Raw genomic sequence first — 20,965 nt, 5'->3', positions numbered from 1 at the left:
TATTATTTTACCTGTTATGGTAAACTGTGATCAGTGATCTCTGATGTTACTATTGTAATTGTTTTGGGACCCCATGAACTTCACCCATATAAGAATACAAACCTAACTGATCAAAGTTGTGTGTATTCTGGCCATTTCCCTCCTACCCACTTCCTCTCTTTCAGGCTCCTTATTCCTTGAGACACAGGAATATTGAAATTAAGCCAATTAATAACCCTGCAGTGGCCTCTAAGTTTTCAAATGAAAGGAAGAATCGCGTGTCTCTCACTTCAAATCAAAAGCTAGAAGTGATTGAGCTTTGTGAGGAAGACATGTCAAAAGCCAAAGTGGGCTGAAAGCTAAGCGTCTTGTGCCAAACAGCCAAGTTGTGAAGGCAAAGGAGAAGTTCTCAAAGGAAATTAGGAGGGCTACTCCAGTGAGCAAACAAATGATAAGAATGTGAAACAGACTTATTGCTGATATGGAGAAAGTTTGAGTACTCTGCATAAAATATCACACTAATCACATCATTCTCTTAAGTCAAAGCCTAATCCAGAACAAGGCTCTGGAGGTGAGGAAGGTGAGAAAGCTCTGGTGGTGAAGAAGCTCAGAAAGGTGAAGAAGCTACAGAAGAAAAGTTTGAAGTTAGCAGAGATTGCTTCATAAGGTTTAAGGAAAGAAGCCGTCTCCATAAAGTGCAAGGAGAAGCAGCAAGTGCTATAGCAAGTTATCCAGAAGATCAAGCTGAGATCTAAGATGATGAAGGTGGCTAAGCTAAACAACAGATTTTCAATGTAGACAAAACAGCCTTCTATTTCATTTTAGAAGATGCCATCTAAGATTTTCATAGCTAGAACGGAGGACACAATTCCTGGCTTCAAAGCTACAAAGGGCAGGCTGACTCTCTTGTTAGGGGCTAATGCAGCTGGCGACTTTAGGTTAAAGTCAACGCTCATTCTAAAAATTCTATTGCCCTCAAAAATTATGCTAATTCTACTCTGCTTGTGCTTTATAAATGAACAACAAAGCTTCAATGATAGCACATCTGTTTACAGCATGGCTTACTGAATAATTTAAACCCACTGCTGAGACCTATTGCTCAGAAAAACAGATTCCTTTCAAATATTACTTCTCATTGACAGTGCACATAGTCACCCAAGAGTTCTGATGGAGGTGTATAAGGAGATTCATGTTGTTTTCATGCCTGCTAACACAACATCCATTCTGCAGCCCATGGATCAAGGAGTAACTTTGACTTTGAAGTCTTTATTATTGGAGAAATACATTTTGTAAGGTCATACCTGCCACAGATAGTGGTTCCTCTGATGAATCTTGGCAAAGTAAACGGAAAATCTTCTAGAAAAACTTCACCATTATCGGTGCCATTAAGAACATTCGGGATTCATGGGCAGAGGTCAGAATATCAGCAATAACAGGAGTTTGGAAGAAATTAATTCCAACCATCATAGATGACTTTGAGGAGTTCAAGAATTCAATGGAGGAAGTAACTGTAGATGTGGTGGAAATAGAGAGAGAAGTGAAATTGGAAGTGAAGCCTGAAGATGTTATTGAATTGCTGCAATCTCATGATAAAACTTGAATCTATGAGGAGTGCATCGTGGAAGGGCAAAGAAAATTGTTTTTGACATGCAATCTACTCCTGGTGAAGATGCTGTGAACATTGTTGAAATGACAACAAAAACTTTAGGATGTTCCATAAACTTAGCTGATAAAGCAGCAGCAGGGTTTGAGAGGACTGCCTCCAATTTTTAAAGAAATTCTACTGTAGGTAAAACGCTATGAAACGGCATTGCCTGCTACAGAGAAATATTTCCTGAGAGGAAGAGTCAGTTCACGCAGCAAACTTCATTGTTGTCTTATTTTGAGAAATTGCCACAGCCAGTCCAGCCTTCAACAACCACCACTCTGATCAGTCAGCAGCCTTCCACGTTGAGGCAAGACCATCCACCAGCAAAAATACTATGAGTTGCTGAAGGCTCAGATGATCTTAGCAATTTTTACCAGTAAAGTGTTTTTAAATTAAGGTATGCACATTGTTTTCTTAGACAAATTGTTATTGTATACGTGTTAGACTACAGCATAGTGTAAACATTACTTGTGTATACACTAGGAAACCAAAACATTTGTGTGACTTTATTGTGATGTTTGCTTTATTGCAGTGGTCTCAATCCAAACCCACAAGATTTCCAAGATATTCCTGTATATGTGGAGGCAAACGGACTTCTGATACCCAATATAACATTCCCAAGTGTTTTCTCTGAGCGCATTTTGTATAATTCTCATAAAAATATCTTTTATATTTTACAACTACCCAATGATTCCCAAAAGGCTCTTCAAGTAGAAAAGATGAGGCTATCCAAAAACTAAAATGAAAATCCCTTGATGTCAGGAGTGCTATCTCACTCATTCTTTCATTCATTCCTCTGTAGTAGTTAAGGTAAGTAAACCTAACTTCTGCAACATACAAATCTGGAGATTTCTGGCTTAATACAAGAAACAGCATTTATTCCCCCTCATTTCTCTCTTCTATGTGGGTTTATCAGAGGAAGAGATGGTCCTGTTCCACGTGGTCATTCAAGGACCCAAGCTCTTTCTATCTTATGGTTTTGTTCTCCTTGAGGTCCTTGGAGTCCTCTCCATTCAGCTTATGGATGGGGATAGAGCAAGAGGATCATGAGTGGAAGGTTTCTATGAGCCAGTCTTGGATGAGTTACCTTTTTAGTTTGTTTACATTGAATTGGACCGTAGTCAGCACACGTTCACACCTAATTGCAATGGAGATTGGAGAAGCTGTCTAGCTGTGTATTCAGGAAGAATGAAGAATGCAGATGGGATGAGCTTATCCCTCTCTACCTCACTGAGTGGCTGCCAAATAATCTATTAGGCACTTGTGGTTCTGTATTAAATGTCGTATATGTGCTTTCTGCTCTCATGATGTCTAGTAGCAAGTTAGACAAATAATCAGAAAATTTAGAGTCTGAGGATTGTCTAATGGTTTCTGGGATCAGGTAAGAGGGGCAATTTAACTAAAACTGATGGGTCTTACCTAGTGCTCAGCACATTACCTGGTATACAGTGAACATTCAACAAAAATTTAGGGAATAAATGAGAGAAATATTTTTGTTAAGACCAATTACACATATCTCCTCTCAGAATTTATACTTTCTGCATGCAAGTCACTCAACCTCAACTCCATATATTAAAAATGCCAGAAAAGACAGATTTATTTATTTATTTATTTATTTATTTTAAATATTCTAAACATCTTTTGTTAACTATCACAGACAGCTAAAAAGAAAACGAAGGAGTAATCAAAATTGCGTTAATACTCAAAATTTTGTGAAATAAAGACAGTGACAATTTCTAAAACACCAGAGAAAAAAGCAAAAGTAGTTTTCAATTAAGTTATTACTTTTTATAATGCTTTTCAGTCTTTTTACCTTTTATTTCCTCAGATGAATGGGAAGCTCCCGGAGGAACCTCTTTGATAAAAATCCTACATTCTGCACAGGAGGCATAACTAGCAAAGGAATGATTTGGAGGATGATGATTTTTGTTGCTTAACAGTAAACTGTGGGCAGAGGAAGTACTGAAATCCAGTGGCCAAGCACCTGGCTTTTGGAATCTGGTGGTCCGACCTTGATTCCCGAAACCACTGCTAGCTGGGTTCCTGATCCTAAAAGCATTAAATGACATAATGCAAGTAAAGTGTTAGTGCTCTGCCTGGCCTGCAGTAAATGTGTATTCATGTTGCATACCATCATTTTTAGCAACATGAATCATGAAGAAAAAAAATGGGACGACTATGTACTCTGACCACTAGGTGATTTCCTCTATGACAAGAGAGTCAAATTTTTAGTCTAATTTTGATTTCCAGGTATGTTAGGTTCCTTCAAGAAGCCACAGCAGGTACAATAATAAAATAACACGCGCAGCATAAAGCAAGCCTGAATAATTCATAATCTGAACAGTCACTACTTTCCAACTGCCTTTTTATTTTCGTTTCCAGCTAAGTGCCGTTTTCTTTCTATGCCAGTATCTAAATAAACACTTAAATTAAAATAAATGAAAGAGAAATTTGCAGAGCAACAGCCATGCCCATGATTAATGCAGTATTGTGTTAGCCCTTTAACATAGGTGGAGACATCTCTGAAAGCCAGGATTGATGGCTGTAAGGAATAGAAGATGCACTTTAACTGTACACATTTCCTGAATGATCAGCTTTGCATGACCTTCATATAAAACCCAAAGGTATTTATTGGCCTTGTGCACGAGCACATCTCAAGCGAAGGCAGCTGCCTTTCCTCATGGTACAAGTGAAAGGTTTTAGATTAGGAAGCAGATGAGGTTAAATTACTTCATTATTTACTCATTGGGGGGGAAATCAATTTCTGGAATATAATCCTATTGACCTGACTGGCACCGACCAGGAGCATAAGTAATCACAACCCTAAAATAAATATCCGTTCATACCTTGAAAAGACTCCCACACTAACCCTTCTCCTTTATGCATTAAGGGTATCAAATAACCATGCAAACCAAACTCAAGGATAATGGGCCTCTTTTTTGAATATGTCACTGAAATGGGATGGTAAAAATTCTGCTTATATTGTTCTGTCCTTGTGAAATTCACACTTTTTATGATCAAGGCTGTATATTTCCTATCTCCAGTTAATACTACGATTATGTTGCCAGACAACATTGAAACACCAAGCATCACGGAAACAAAAGAAAATGTAACCCAATTACACTAAGAAATTACCATGCTCACATCCAATCAGCAACAAATTATGGTGCAGCATAATATGCGTAGCATATTTTAACCCTATACCCAGAGCTAGGATCCATAATGTTCTCATTCTACTTTCTTTCTCATGGAAATTTAAAAATTCTTTTCCTTCCAGGTTTGTCCTTTAGCAAGGATGTCCTAAGCTTCCATCATGTTGAATTTAGCCTTGCAAGGATTTTTAATTAACAGCGATGATCCACAAGCCATGATTTATATGCAAGAAAGATGCCCTATTTTATCTTCTTTCCCCAGGCTATGATATATAGATGCTTCTAATAAGCCAAAGATAAAAGTGGTTTGTACCAAAAAGCACCTATTTTCTCAAAGATGCACATTAAGACCGCACCTGTCAACAAGGGAATAAAGTAGAGAGCCCAAGTGACAGAAAATATAAAGGAAGTAGAAAATAATCAAGGTTTAGTTTATGTATTTATGATAAGACTCTATTTTTTTTCTAGAATTACTAAATTTCGACTTTACATAAAACACTATATTTAAAAACTGTAGTTTTGTGAGGAGTCGTATGAGATATTTGTGAAGTAATATGATTCTATCTTTGAAAATACTGTTAAATTGATACATTCAAGTTCATGCTGCTCATGAAGCTATCCACTTACTGCAATGATGTTCCTTTAGCTAAAAATATGGCAGCATGTCTGTTTCCGGTAAAATTGTCAGAGACAGTGGCATATTCTTTTGAATACACGTGGTGTTGGAAAATCCTGATATTTTGTGGATGGAGTGAGAATCTGAAAGCCTATCCTCCAGCCCTGGCTCTGCTATAAATTAGCTGGTTGACCTTGTGCTGTCACCTAATCTCTCTGGGGCATGGTTTACTTTTATATATAAAGGCATGATTGTATTATGTTACTTCCAAGGGCCTTTCCAGCTATAAAATTATACACTGTTGTGACTTGATATTTAGAATGCACTAGAAATCAGTGTTGAAACTTGAGAAATACAATTTCATACATTTAGAAAGAGAAATTCTTATAAAGCCATTCATTCATTTAACAAATATATTTTGAGTGCCTACTGTGTTCCAGGCCCTCTTCTTAGGGCTGGAGATATATCAGTGACCAAAATAACAAGCACTGTCTTTATGGAACTTAAATTGTAGCTGGAGGAGACATAGTAGACAATAAATGTAAGAAATAAATCAATTACATAGTACTACAATATATTATAGGGTACATACAATGAAAAAACTAAAAGTAGAGTGAGGTAAGGAAGGTGGAGAGTGTGGCAGTTGGGGAACTGGGAAGGCATGGGCAAGTGGCAGTATTAAAAAGAGTAATCAGAGCCAAACTCATTAAGAACATGAGGCTTATGCCAAGACTTGAAGGGGGAACAGGGATTTGACCAATGAGGCCTAGTAGAAGGATAATTCAGATAAAGCACATAGATAAAGCAAATGTCCTGAGGTAGGATCATGCATGTTTTGTTTAAGAAGGAGCAGAGGCTGGGCACAGTGGCTCACCCCTGTAATCCCAGCACTTTGGGAGGCTGAGGCAGGCAGATCACGAGGACAAGAGATTGAGACCAACCTAGCTAACATGGTGAAACCCCATCTCTACTAAAAATACAAAAATTAGCTGAGCATCGTGGCGCATGCCTGTAGTCCCAGCTACTTGGGAGGCTGAGGCAGGAGAATCACTTGAATCCAGTAGACAGAGATTGCAGTGAGCCGAGATCATGCCACTGCACTCCAGTCTGGCGACAGAACGACTCTGCCTAAAAAAAAAAAAAAGGATCAGAAATGCCAGTGTAGCTGAAACTGACTACGCCAAGAGCAAGTGGTAAGAGAGGAGGTAACAGGGCTGATTGTGGAAGGTCTGGTAGGTCATTGTAAGGACTTTGGCACATATTCCAAGTGAGGATGGAAGCCATTGCAAGGCTTTGAATCAAGGAGTGCTCTACTCTGACTTAAATTTATAGAGGACTGCCCAGTCGCTATGTTGACAATATTTATGGGAGAACAAGGGTACAAGCAACGAGACCATGACATTTTTGCTTACATGTTTTGTAAAACGCTTTTGAAACTGATACCAAAAGTGTTGCAACAGTGCTTTGTGGAATGCACGTTGGAGGAAGTGAACAATTTCAAATACTAACTAGGTCCATGAATTTTGATGAGTTTGTAACAAAACAGTTGCAATAGTTACAACCCATAGATCTCTCTTCTCTATATTCCCATGGTATTTTGCCTAGACCAATGATGAAACTTGCAGAAGGGAAAATAATGTTCACTGTTTAAGACTGTTATTTGGCATATAGTCAAATCATTTCAGGGGGCAGGAGACCACTTACTCATAATAGAAAGACAACTATTCTTTGTATTCTCATGTCTTTGAACAACTATAAAGTACTCTCCTCAACTCTTCAATGTGTTTCCTATTGCCCCACCTTGCTCTTTTTGTAACGAACTGCCTTTCTCCAGTCTTGCTCAATATGTATTAAGTCCATCACCATTCATTCGTACCCTAGGAGAAAATTAATAAGACTTCCGAATTGCCTAGTAAAGCTATGATTCTGCCTTTAACAAAAAATGTGAAATTGTTGCTTTACTAGTGGTTGTCAGGGCATAAGCTTGAACTCACAATTTTTCAGTGACTATTGCAGACTTGGCTGAGATAAGCTTGTTTGAAAAATTGTCAGTACTGTATTCTTGTTCTGGAAGTCTAAGTCAATATCATCCAATAGAACTTTCTGTAATGACTGATGCATTCTCCATCTATGCTGTTCAACACTGTAGCACTGTAGGACTAGCCACAAATGGCTACTGAGAACTTAAAATGTGGCTAGTGTGATTGAGGAACTGAAATTTTAAATTGTATTTAATTTTAATTAATTTAAATTTAAATATAATTAGCATTATGTGGCTAATGGCTACTGTTATTGAGTAGCTCAGTTCTAAATCCTTAGTCTAGATAATGGCAGATTAGACTTGAGACATTCTGCCTCATATTGTTTTTGATCTCGGCTCACTGCAATCTCTGCCTCCCAGGTTCAAGTGATTCTCCTGCCTCAGCTTCCTGAGTAGCTGGGATTACAGGCACGCACCACCACACCCAGCTAATTTTTGTATTTTTAGTAGAAGCGAGGTTTTACCACGTTGGCCAGGCTAGTCTCAAACTCCTGATCTCAGGGGATCCACCCGCCTTGGCCTCCCAAAGTGCTGGGATTACTGGCTTGAGCCACCGCATCCAGCCATATTGTTTTAATCTCTCCTAGAAATGCTTCTCTTGAATGTTCTTTGATAATATGCCACAGTCATTCATTAAGGACATTTAAAAGTCCTATGAAATCTATTTCTATATTCATCACAAGGAAGTTGTTGAACTCATTGACAGTAATGTAACATAGATAATATCCTAGTACTCTGGCCTCAATACTAGGAAAAGTTGTGATTGTTCTAACCGGCTTTTCTGTGTCATGTAATTTACTGGGTTGCATCTTTGCATTTGCTGCAGGGTAGCACAGATCCAAACAGATAGTCCATCTCTAGCAAGTACATTTAATATAGAGTCTCTCGGGCTATGTTCTCTGTGCTTATTTTACTCATAACCTCTGTGTCTAATTGTTTCTGTCCTTATATCTTCTTTGCCTATTTTCATGCTTATGTTAAATGTTATCTGGTGGTATTGTATTCATTCCTGTATTCCATAAACAAGTAAGATAAAAAATAAATTAAAACCCTGTCTTTTTGGGAAAATGTCCTCAGTCTCTTTCTTCAAAGAGCTGACTTCCCAAGCCTTTTATTGTTATCATTATATTTGCTTTTGTATGAATTATTTCCAAATTCTACATACATCATGTTAATTGTTCATCTTAAACTGAAACTATGACATTTGAAACACCCTAGTGATGAAAATGAGAATAAAAAGAGAATAATCTTATGTATATGCCAAGTGAGATTACAAATTGTTCTTTTCAATATCTTGCTTGCTATGTTACTAAGAAATTTTGATATTATAAAAGTTTTATATAAATTTATGTTCGTGAAGGTCTTGAGTTATACTAAGAAGGTAGCATGTCTCCCAGGATTGAGAGAATGGAGGTTTGTTTTAGAAAATGAACCATTTCAGAAAATGTACAAGAGTGGCTAAAAAATGAGTTTTTGCAACATCTATGAGTGTGTAATTTAGTGATCAGTCAATAAAATAAACTATTATTCACCACTTCTCCTTGATCAAGTTTATTATTCTTAAAAAAAAAAAAACTTCTCTACCTGGCTTTATTTTCAGAGCCAAACAACAAACAACTTGATAAGGTTTATGATGTGGCTTCTGCCATCTAAGTCCTTGATGGTTTTCAAAAATTGGAATCAGTTACTTTATTTCTGAGATTATGAAGATTCTATTTATCACTTGGAAAAATATCCATCACTTATTAAGCTTATGGGAGCTGGGTGAGGAGTACAGAGTCTTCATTTGTCTGGTTATCATCACAGCATGAATTGGGTACTTGGATCCATCACTACAAAGCTATTTCCGAAGATGTCTTCTGGTGTTCTACAGAACAGTGAATTGAGAAAATAAAGGAGCTGAAGATTTGAAGCAGGCGAATCCTCTAGAGTTTCAGTGGCAGAGACAAACCTACGTGTTTACTCAAACATTTCATTTTTCTTCTAGGCACAAAATCAAATTACACTTCCAAGACCCTTTGCAGATAGTTGATAGCTTATCAGAATAGTTGTTTATTTAGCCTCATAGAAATAATTACTAGCAAAAAGTAATTCTGCCTCCCTCAATTTCTCTCTCTCTGATTTACTTAAAATACTTAATTTGAGTATATACTGGAATTTTGGTCATAAATTTGCCTTTCCTTCTCCCAAATGATGTGCTCCTTATCTTGATATTTTTCCAATTTCTAAAAGGAGCTTATTATTTTCTTTTGGTTTACATGTTCATAGGGCTGTTGCGCCCTTTCTGCACCATATTCTATCATTTTCCTATTGCAACCTGGACAAACAACATTGGGCTGGAGTGTGCTGGAGTGAGCTCTTACTGGTTCCTGATAGCCTGGTGTGTGCATCTCTTCCCAACTCTGTGTTTATCATGTTGGTAACTTGAAATCAGCCATAGTGGGAAAAGTCACACGATGGAAGTGGACAAAACACTGCAAACCAAAACTTTTATTTTCCAGAGAGCCAATTGTTAATCAATTACCTACACACTACTGATGGTAACCCAAAAACATGAAATGCCAGCTGATGGTAGAGGAAACACAAATTTGGTGTCATGGAATGAGGACCTGGGAGGTGGACAGCAGTAATAACTAGCAACTTTCTAATTCTTAAAAGAGACTGACTCAGTTTGGGGCAAAGGGAGAGAGGATGCCTGCTGTTCTAGTGGAATTCTTGCTGTAATCCCAGTTTGGACTACGTTTTGCCATTACCTGGTAGTACGGCAAAAGTTACATCAGTTTGAGTGGAAGGGAAAATAAATTAGGTTTTCAGATATGAAAAGGTGATTCTCCTCTCACCCCAACCACAAACCCACTTTATATTATGTTTACTAGGGGAAAATAAAATGAGACATCTCAATCTTCACAGTTGCCTGTGTATGTGCTAGAGGTAAATTACTAATCAAGTAAATAGGAAGCCAATTTATCTAACATCAAAAAAATGGAAACAGATAGTAATCAAATGGTAATACAAATTCCTCATATTAGAAAACTAATATTTTTAAAAAACAAGTTCTGTATCTTTTGATTTACTTTTACATTTATTTGCAACAGATCTCTTTCTTATATGAACGCTATAATTTTGACTAAAAAATGTACAACAAATTATAGTCCTGCTCTTCACATTGCAAGGACAAGATTCAACCGAACAGCTAACTCTTAAATAATTAAAGAGGAAAGTAGGTCAATGCCATGTATTAAATGACTAGCTCTGAAGACAGCTATATCAGCTATTGTGATTTTAGAGATGCCTCTCAAAGATGTGAAGTTATTAAACTACCTTCGAAGCTAGTCTTTTGCTTCATTTAAATGTATGGAATTGACCTCAGAGATTATCCTCATATTGAATTAAATATTAACTTGGTTCTGCTTCATCATTTAATACATGGCATTTATATTTCAAGATAGAAAATAACTTTTATTGATTTTAAAACTCTAATTACAATAGAGCTGCCTAACAATGTGTCCTTGGAACATGGTAATTATCCAGACACTCTTGTCAACCATACACTATATTACATTTATACCTGCTTAAAAATCATCCACTTGAAGTCATGCTCCTCTTATTCCACCCCTTAAGAAAGAGAAAAAGCATGAAAGGGTAAGTCTCCACTATCTTACCTCCCTCTACTCTGAAGAAGTTCTCTTCAAGGTCACCAGTAACCTACTTAATACCAAGCTTTATGATCAATTTTCATTTCCCACCTCCTTTGAACTCAGCAACATTTGACACAGTTGATGATACTCTCCTCCATGAAACCCATGAAACTCTCTTTTCACTTGAATTTCCAGATTTTCCTCCTACCTCACTGGTTGCTCCTTCTCAATTTCCCTTGCTAACCCATCTTCCTCTTCCTGATCTCTGAATGATAGAGTGTCCTAGAGCAGTCTTTGCCCCTCCTTTTTATCCACACTCTGTCCCATGGTGATTTCACAAGTCCTGTGACTTTTAGCTACTATCTAGATGATGATAACTTTAAAATGTATATCTCCTGCCTTGATTGCCTTCCTGGATACCACACTCATATATGAAACTGCCTGCTCAATATTTGTACGTGGAATAAAAAAAATAATTTTTAATTCCTCTTCCAAACCTGCTGTGTTCTCAGTGTTTCCTATTTTCTTATATATTAACTCTATTCACTCATTTGCTCAGACTCAAAACTTGCGAGTCATCTTTAATTCTTTCCTGTTCCTTCCAGCCTCTTCCAATCTATTATCAAGACTTTTTGTCTCTTTCCTCAAAACATATCCTCAATGTGACCACTTCTCATTGCTTCCACTGCATTAAGATTTTTACAGTAATGTACACAGAGCTTGGAAAACATTATTTTCACTCAAACTTCTTATTCAATCCATCAGCAAATCCTGTCAAGCCTACTTCAGGATATATTGAGACACTCATTGCTTCTCACAATGACCACAGCTACCACCCTAGCTCAGGTCACTGTCACCTCCAGTCAGGAATATGGCCATAACTTCCAAACTGGCCCCCACTGATTTTCATGCCTGCCCCACTACAGTGCAGAGTGATATTTCAAAAACGTAAATCTGATGAACTGTTTCTCTATTTAGAACTCTCCATTGGTTTTCTAATATACTTAAATGAAATCTAAACTCCCCGGCATGACTCGCAAAGCTCTACATGATCTGGGCATTGTTTTCATTCCTGAGTGTGTGTTATATCACTCTTCCTTTCACTCCTTCTACCTCAGTCACACTGGCCTTCTTGCTACTCTGTGAACACACAGGTCTGATCTTGCTTCAAATGCTGCACTTCATGTTTCCTGTACCTGTAAAGCACCTTCCTACATAAATTCACATGCCTCCTTTCCTTTTTTCATTTAGGCCTGAAATATTAACCCTCAGAGAGGTCCTTGCTGCCAAACCTATCTCAGAAATCACTGATGAGTTTTGCTAAGGGGAGGCTGCTGATTTGATGAATATCCACCCAATGGAAGGCTGGATAGCCTTACATATCAAGCTTAAACTTTGCATTTAGAAATCATTGGTTCAGCCCTTAGCACAACCATTTAGTAGTAAGATGACTGTAGGTTCAGTTTTCTCATCTGTAAGTAGGGAACAAAATTAGAAGTAAATATAATTGTTTTGAAAAAGTTCATAAATCGGCTAACCAAATAATATATCATCTAAACTGGGACACTTTGGCCAGCCTATTAAAAGAAAAAAAAAATACCTATCCCGATGTCAGCAACCTCAAATATTGAAGGTAGATTAACCCACAAAGATGAGAAAGAGTAAGTGCAAGAATGCTGAAAATTCAAAAAGCCAGAGTGCATCCACATGTCTGCATCACCTCTCCAGCAAGTGTTTGAAATCGGGTTGAGGCTGAGATGGCTGAAATGACAGAAGTGGACTTCAGAATATGGATAGGAACAAAGTTCACTGATCTAAAGAAGTACAATGTAACGCAATGCAAGGAAGCGAAAAATCATGATAAAATATTGCAGGGGCTGACAGACAAAATAGCTAGTATAGAGAAGAATATAACCAATCTGATAGAGCTGAAAAACACACTGTAAGAATTTTATAATGCAATCACAAGTATTAATAGCAAGCTGAAATATAATTCCTCTCCATGACCCTATCCATAAAGAAAAGGAAAGCAATTAAGATTGGGAAAAATAAAATATTTACATGACTGAAAATGTGATGAAACTAAAAATAATTAGGTCTTATCATTCAGATGCTACCTCTTTGGAGCATCCTAAAGAGGTAGCATCCAAAATTATTTGGAAAATATTGTACCTCCTCCATAGAGACGGTCCTATATTTGAGGCAAGATGCCCCTCCAACCACTCAGGTGGTCTTCGGCCAAAAAGAAAACATAGTTCCCCAAGGGTGTATAGAGCAAGTGGAGGAAAGAATCTCAGAGCTTGAGGACTGCCTTTCTGAAATAAGAAAGGCAGCAAGAATAGAGAAAAAAGAATGAAATGGAATAAATAAAACCTCCAAGAAATATGGAACTACGTAAAGAGACCAAACCTACAACTGATTAGTGTACCTGAAAGAAATGGGGAGAATGGAATCAGTTTGGAAAACATATTTCAGAATATCATCCATGAGAACTTCCCCAACCTAGCTAGAGAGGCCAATATTTAGATTCAGTAAATGCAGAAGACCCCAGTAAGACACTCCACAAGAAGATCACCCCCAAGACACATAATCATCAGATTCTCCAAGATGGAAATGAAAGAAAAAATGGTAAAGGCAGCTAGAGAGAAAGGCCAGGTCACCTACAAAGGGAAGCCCATCAGATTAACAGTGGACCTCTCAGCTGAAACCCTATAAGCCAGAAGAGATTGGGGGCCAATATTCAACATTCTTAGAGAAAATAAATTCCAACCCAGAATTTCATATCTGGCCAAACTAAGCTTCATAAGCAAAGGAGAAATAAGATCCTTTTCTAACAAGCAAATGCTGAGAATTTGTTACCACCAGACATGCCTTACAAGAGCTCCTGAAGGAAGCACTAAATATGGAAAAGAAAGACCATTTGCAGTCACTACAAAAACACACTGAAATACACAAACCAGTGACCCCATAAAGCAACCACATATGCAAGCTGGCATAATAATTAGCTAACATCATGATGCCAGGATCAAATCCACACATATCAATACTAACCTTAAATATTAATGGGCTAAATGCCCTAACTTAAAGACACAGAGTGGCAAGCTGGATAAAGAACCAAGACCCATTGCTATGCTATCTTCAAAAGACCCATCTCACATGCAATGACACGCATTAGCTCAAAATAAAGGGCTAGAGGAAAATACACCAAGCAAATGGAAAACAAAATGCAGGGGCTGCAATCCTAGTTTCTGACAAAACAGACTTTAAACCAACAAAGATCATAAAAGACAAAGAAGGGAATTACATAATGATAAAGGGTTCAATTCAACAAGAAGAGCTAACTACCCTAAGTATATATGCACCCAACACAGGAGCACCCAGATTTGTAAAGCAAGGTTTTAGAGACCATCAAAGAGACTTAGACCCCCACACAATAATAGTGGGAGATTTTAACACCCCACTGACAATATTAGACAGACCCTTGAGATAGAAAATTAACAAAGATAATCAGGACCTGAACTCAGCTCTGGATCAAATGGACCTGATAGATACCCACAGAACTTTCCACCCAAAAACTACAGAATATACATTCTTCTCATCGTTATTAATATTAATAAAATTCTCTACTCATAAAATAGGCCACCAGCTAGATTAATAATGAAGAAAAGAGAGAAGACTCAAATAAACACAATAAGAGATGACAAGGGAGATATTACTGTTGACCCCACAGAAATACAAACTACCATCAGAGAATATTATAAACAGCTCTATGCACATAAACAAGAAAATCTAGAAGAAATGGCTAAATTCCTGGAGACATACACCCTCCCAAGACTGGACCAGGAAGAAATTGAATTCCTGAACAGACCAATAATGAGTTCTGAAATTGAGGCAGTAATAAATAGCCTACAAGCCAAAAAAATGCCCAGGAATAGATTAGATTCACAGCTGAATTCTGCCAGGTGTACAAAGAAGAGCTGGTACCATTTGTACTGAAACTATTCCAAGAAATTGAAAAGGAGGAACTCCTCCCCAACTCATTCTATGAGGCTAGCATCATCCTGATACCAAAACCTGTCAGTGATACAACAGAAAAAGAAAACTTCAGGCCAATATTCTTGATGAAACTGATACAAAAATCCTCAACAAAATACTGGCAAAATGAATCCCGCAGGACATCAAAAAGCTCATCCACCACGATCAAGTAGGCTTCATCCCTGGGATGGAAGGTTGGTTCAACATACACAAATCAATAAATGTGACTCATCACATAAACAGAACTAAAAATAAAAACCACATAATTATCTCAATAGAAGAAGAAAAGCCTTTTAAAAAAATTCAACATCCATTCATGTTAAAAACTCTCAATAAACTATTGAGAAGTATTGAAGGAACATACTTCAAAATTATTAACAAGAGCCATATATGACAAACCCACAGCCAACATCATACTGAATGGACAAAAGCTGGAAGCATTCCCCTTGAAAACTGGCACAAGACAAGGATGCCTTCTCTCACTACTCCTATTCAACATAACATTGGAAGTTCTGGCCAGGGCAATTAGGCAAGAGAAAGAAACAAAGGGCATCCAAATAGGAAGAGAGGAAGTCAAACTATCTCCATTGGCAGATGACATGATCCTATATCTAGAAAACCCCATAGTCTCAGCCCAAAAGCTTCTTAAGCTGATAAACAACTTCAAGCAAAGTCTCAGGATACAAAATCATTGTGCAAAAATCACTAGCATTCCTATATACCAACAACAGTCAAGTCAAGAGCCAAATCAGAAACAAACTTCCATTCAAAATTGCCATAAAAAGAATAAAATACCTAGGAATACAGCTAACTAGGGAGATCAACTACAAGAAAATGCAAGGAGGGCTACAAGTGATCTAAGAAATCAGAGATGACACAAACAAATGGAAAAACATTCCATGCTCACGGATAGGAAAAATCAATATTCTTAAAATGGACATACTGCCAAAGTAATTTATAGATTCAATGCTATTCCCATTAAACTACCACTGACATTCTTCACAGAACCAGATAAAACTATTTTAAATGTATATGGAACCAAAAAAGAGCCTGAATAGCCAAGGCAATCCCAAGCAAAAAGAACAAAGCTGGAAGTATCACGCTAACTGACTTCAAACTATACTACAGGACTACAGTAAACAAAACAGCATGGCACTGGTACAAAAACAGGCACATAGACCAATGAAACAGAATAGAGAACCCAGAAATAAGACCACACACCTACAACTATCTAATCTTCAACAAACCTGACAAAAACAAGCAATGGGGAAAGGATTCCCTATTCAATAAATGGTGCTGGGATAGCTGGCTAGCCATATGCAGAACATTGAAACTGGACCTGTTCCTTACACCACATACAAAAATTTACTCGAGATAGATTAAAGACTTAAATATAAAACCCAAACCTATAAAAACTCTGGAAGACAACATAGGCAATACCACTCATGATATAGGCATGGGCAAAGACTTCATGACAAAGATGCCAAAAGCAATAGCAACAAAAGCAAAAATTGGCAAATGAGATCTAATTAAACTAAAGGGCTTCTTCACAGCAAAAGAAACTATCAACAGTAATCAGACAACCTACAAAATGGGAGAACATTTTTGCAAACTATGCATCTGACAAAGGTCTAATATCCAGCATCTATAAGGAATTTAAAAAGATTTAGAAGAAAAAAACCAAATAACCCCTTAAAAAAGTGGGCAAATGACACAAACAGACACTTTTCAAAAGAAGATACACATGTGGAGAACAATCATATGAAGTAAAGCTCAACATCACTTATCATTAGAAAAATGCAGATCAAAACCACAATGACACAATGAGATACCATCTCACACCAGTCAGAATGGCTGTTACTAAAAAGTCGAAAATGACAGATGCTGGTGAGGTTGTGGAGAAAAAAAAGCTTATACACTGTTGGTGGGAGTGTAAATTAGTTCAGCCATTGTGGAAGACTATGTGGCGATTCCTCAAAGATCTAAAGACAGAAATACCATTAGACCCAGCACTCCCATTACTGGGTATATAACCAAAGGAATATAAATCATTCTGTTATAAAGACACATGCTTGTGTTATGCTCATTGCAGCACTATTCACAATAGCAAAGACATAGAATAACCTGAATGCCCATCCATTACAGACTGAATAAAGAAAATGTGGTACATATACACTGTGGAATACTATGTAGCCATAAAAAAGAATGAGATCATGTCATTTGCAGAGACATGGACGGATCCGGAGGCCGTTATCCCCAGCAAACTCACGCAGGAACAGAAAACCAAATACCGCATGTTCTCACTTGTAAGTGGGAGCTAAATGATGAGAACACATGGACATACAGAGGGGAACAACACACACTGGGGACTTTTGGAGGGTGGAGGATGGGAGGAGGGAGAGGATCAGGAAAAATAACTAATGGGTACTAGGCTTAATACCTGGGTGATGAAATAATCTGTACAACAAACCCCCACAACACAAGTATACCTAGGTAACAAACCTACACTTGTACCGCTGAACTTAAAATATAAGTTAAAAAAATAAAAAAATAAACTGGGACACTTTAATAGGAAAATGGAATACTTAAAAAAATTTCTCTATGTTTTATTTTGTAAATTATTTTAAAGTTAAATTAACTTTTGGTTTGGTGTACAGGTCTGTGAAATTTAACACATGCATAAATTTATGTTACCAGCATCACAAACAGTATACAGAACACCGCAGTAAACTCCCTAATGCTATGCCTTTATAGCATATTATTGTATTTACTACAGATATCCCTCACAACCACTGATCTGTTCATCACTGTGGTTTTTGTTTTGTGGCAATGCCACATAAATGGAATCATGCAGTATGTTACCTTGATATTGCCTTTTATGCTTAGCATAATTCCCTTGTGATTCATCCAAATCATTGTGCATATCACCAGTTAGCTCTTTTATTAAGTTGAGTAGCATTCCATTGAATGAATATACCACTGTTTGTTTTTTCAGTCACCCGCTGAAGGACATTTAGGTAGTTTCTAGTGTTTGGCAATCATGAGTAAAGCTGTAATGAAGTCATGCACAGGTTTTTGTGTGAATGTAAGTTTTTATTTCTTTAGGGCAGGGATCAGCAAACTACATGCAGCACTCAGGCCAAATCTGGCTTACGGCCTGTTTTCATAAATAATATTTTAATGAAATACAGCCACAACCATTCATTTGTATATGTCTATGGCTGCTTTGATACTGTAACAACAGAATAGTACTTGTGACAGAGACCGTATAGCCTACAAAGCTTAAAATATTGACTATCCACCTCTTTACAGAAAAAAGATTGCCAGTCACTGCTCTGGGGTAAATACCTAGGATGGGAATTGCTGGGTCATGTGGTAAATGTATGTTTATTTTTTAAAATAAATTGTTAAAACATTTTCCAGAGTGGCTCTACAAGTTTGCATTCCCACCAGAAATGTGTGAGAATACTTGCTGCTTTGTGTCCTCACCAGCACTTGATAGTGACAGTATCTTTTTATTTTAGTCATTCTAATAGTTGTGTAGTAGTAACTCATTATGGTTGTAATTTGCATTTCCCTAAGGACTATGGCATTTAACACTGTTTCATGTGCATGTTTGCCGTTCTTACATCCTCTTTGGTGAAGTGTCTGCTGAAGTCCTTTGCCCATTTTTAAGTTGGGTTATTTATTTTCCTATTGTTGAATTTTGAGGGTTCTTTATATCTTCCGGTAAATGTCATTTGTCAAACATGAGATTTGTGAATATTTTCTCCCAGTCTGCTAATTGTCTTTTTTCTTTTAATAATGTCTTTAACAGAACAAAAGTTATTAATTTTTGTAAACTTATATTTCCTTCTATGAATTGTGTGTTTCATGTCCTAAGAATTCTTCATCTAAATTCAAGTTACAAAGACGATTTCTTATGTTTTTTTCTAAAAGTTTTATAATTTTATGTTTATATTTAAATCTATGATCCACTTTGAGATAAGCCTTGTATAAAGTGAGAAGTAGGTTGGAATTAAGTTTTTTGCATATGGATGATCAATTGTTCCAAACCATTGATCTTTTGTTGAAAAGTCTTTCCTTCTCCATGGATTTCTTTTGCACTTTTGCCAAAAATTAAATGCCCAATTGGTTTGTATGAGGGAGCTCTATTCTGTCTATTGATCTATGTGTTTATATCTCCTCCAGTACCACACTTTTTTGATTACTGAAACTATACAGTAAGTCTTAATATTGATTAAAGTGATTCTTCCCATTTTATTCTTCCTTTTCAAAATTGTTTTAGCTATTCTACTTCGTTTTCCTTATCATATAAGTTTTATAATTAGGTTGTCTATATATACCAAAAATATTGCTGGAATTTCAACTGGTACTGTTTTAAAACTATTGAACAATGTGGGGAGAATGAACACCCTTAATATGTTGATTCTTCAAGTCCATAAACACAGAATGCATCTCCATTTCTTTAGATCTTCTCTGATTTCTTTCTCAGCATTTTGTAGTTTTCAAGATACAGATCATGTAAGTATTTTGTTAGGTTTATTTAATGGTTATAAGGACATTCAGATTATCTAGTTCACATTGGGTGAGTTTTGGTGGTTTGTAGTGTTTAGGGAATTTATCCATTTTGTCAAAGTTATTGAATGTATATGTATAGAGTTATTTATAATATTCTCTAATTTTTCATGTCTATGGGGTCTTTAGTGATAGATCCTCTTCATTTCTAATATTGGTAATTTGTGTTTTCTGTCTTTTTTTTCTTCATCAGACTTGCTAGGAATTTATGTTATTGATTTTTTTCAAAAGCAAGGTTTTGGTTTTATTGATTTTCTCTCTTGTTTTGTATTAAATTTTATTGATTGCCGCTCTTATATTTGTATTACTTTCATTCTGTATGCTTTGGTTTATTTTTATTTTCCTTTTCTAATTTCTTTTCCTTTTTTTTTTTTTTTTGAGACAGAGTCTTGCCCTGTTGACCAGGCTTGATTTCAGTGGCATAATCATAGCTCACTCCAGCCTCAAACTACTGGTCTCCAGCCATTCTCCCACTTCAGCCTCCTGAGTAGCTTGGACTACAGGTGCACACTACCATGCCATGCTAATTTTTTTTCTTTTTCTTTTAGTAGAAATGAGGTCTTGCTATGTTGCCCAGGCTGGTCTCAAACTCCTGAGCTCAAGCGGTCTTCCCACCTTGACCTCCCAAAGTGCTAGGATTATAGGCATGAACCACTGTGCCTGGCCTCTACTTTCTTAAGATGGAAATTTAGATTATTCCTTTCAGAACTTTTTTCTAATGTAAACATTTAATGCTATAAATTTCCCTCTAATATTACTTTAGCTGCATTCTACATTTAGATATGTTATATTTTCATTTTTGTTCAGCTCAAAATATTTCTAATTTTTCTTGACACTTACTTTTGGACCCATGGTGAAGTGTATTGTTTCATTTCCAAACATTTAGAAATTTTCTTGCTATTTGTCTGTTATTGATTTCTAGTTTAATTCCATTATGATCACAGAACATGCTTTGGATAATTTTCATTCTTTTAATTTTTTAAGGCTTGATTTTTTTAACTGGTTTAAAAATGTTTATGGATACATAATAGTTGTACATATTTATGAGGTACATGCGAATTTTGATACAAGCATACAATGTGTAATGATTAAATCAGGATAATTCAGATATCTCTCACTTCCAGTGTTTATCATTTCTTTTTTTTTATTTTGTCATATTTCCTTCCAGCTTTATTGAGGTATAATTGACAAAGTTATATATATTTAAAGTACACAATGCGATGGTTTGATACACGTACACATTCTGAAATGAATACCACATTTGGGGAATGAACCCGT

This window comes from Pan troglodytes, chromosome X (genome assembly GCF_028858775.2).
Source record: "Pan troglodytes isolate AG18354 chromosome X, NHGRI_mPanTro3-v2.0_pri, whole genome shotgun sequence".
In the NCBI taxonomy this organism is placed as follows: Eukaryota; Metazoa; Chordata; class Mammalia; order Primates; family Hominidae; genus Pan; species Pan troglodytes.
Note: the sequence above shows the minus strand (reverse complement) of the source record.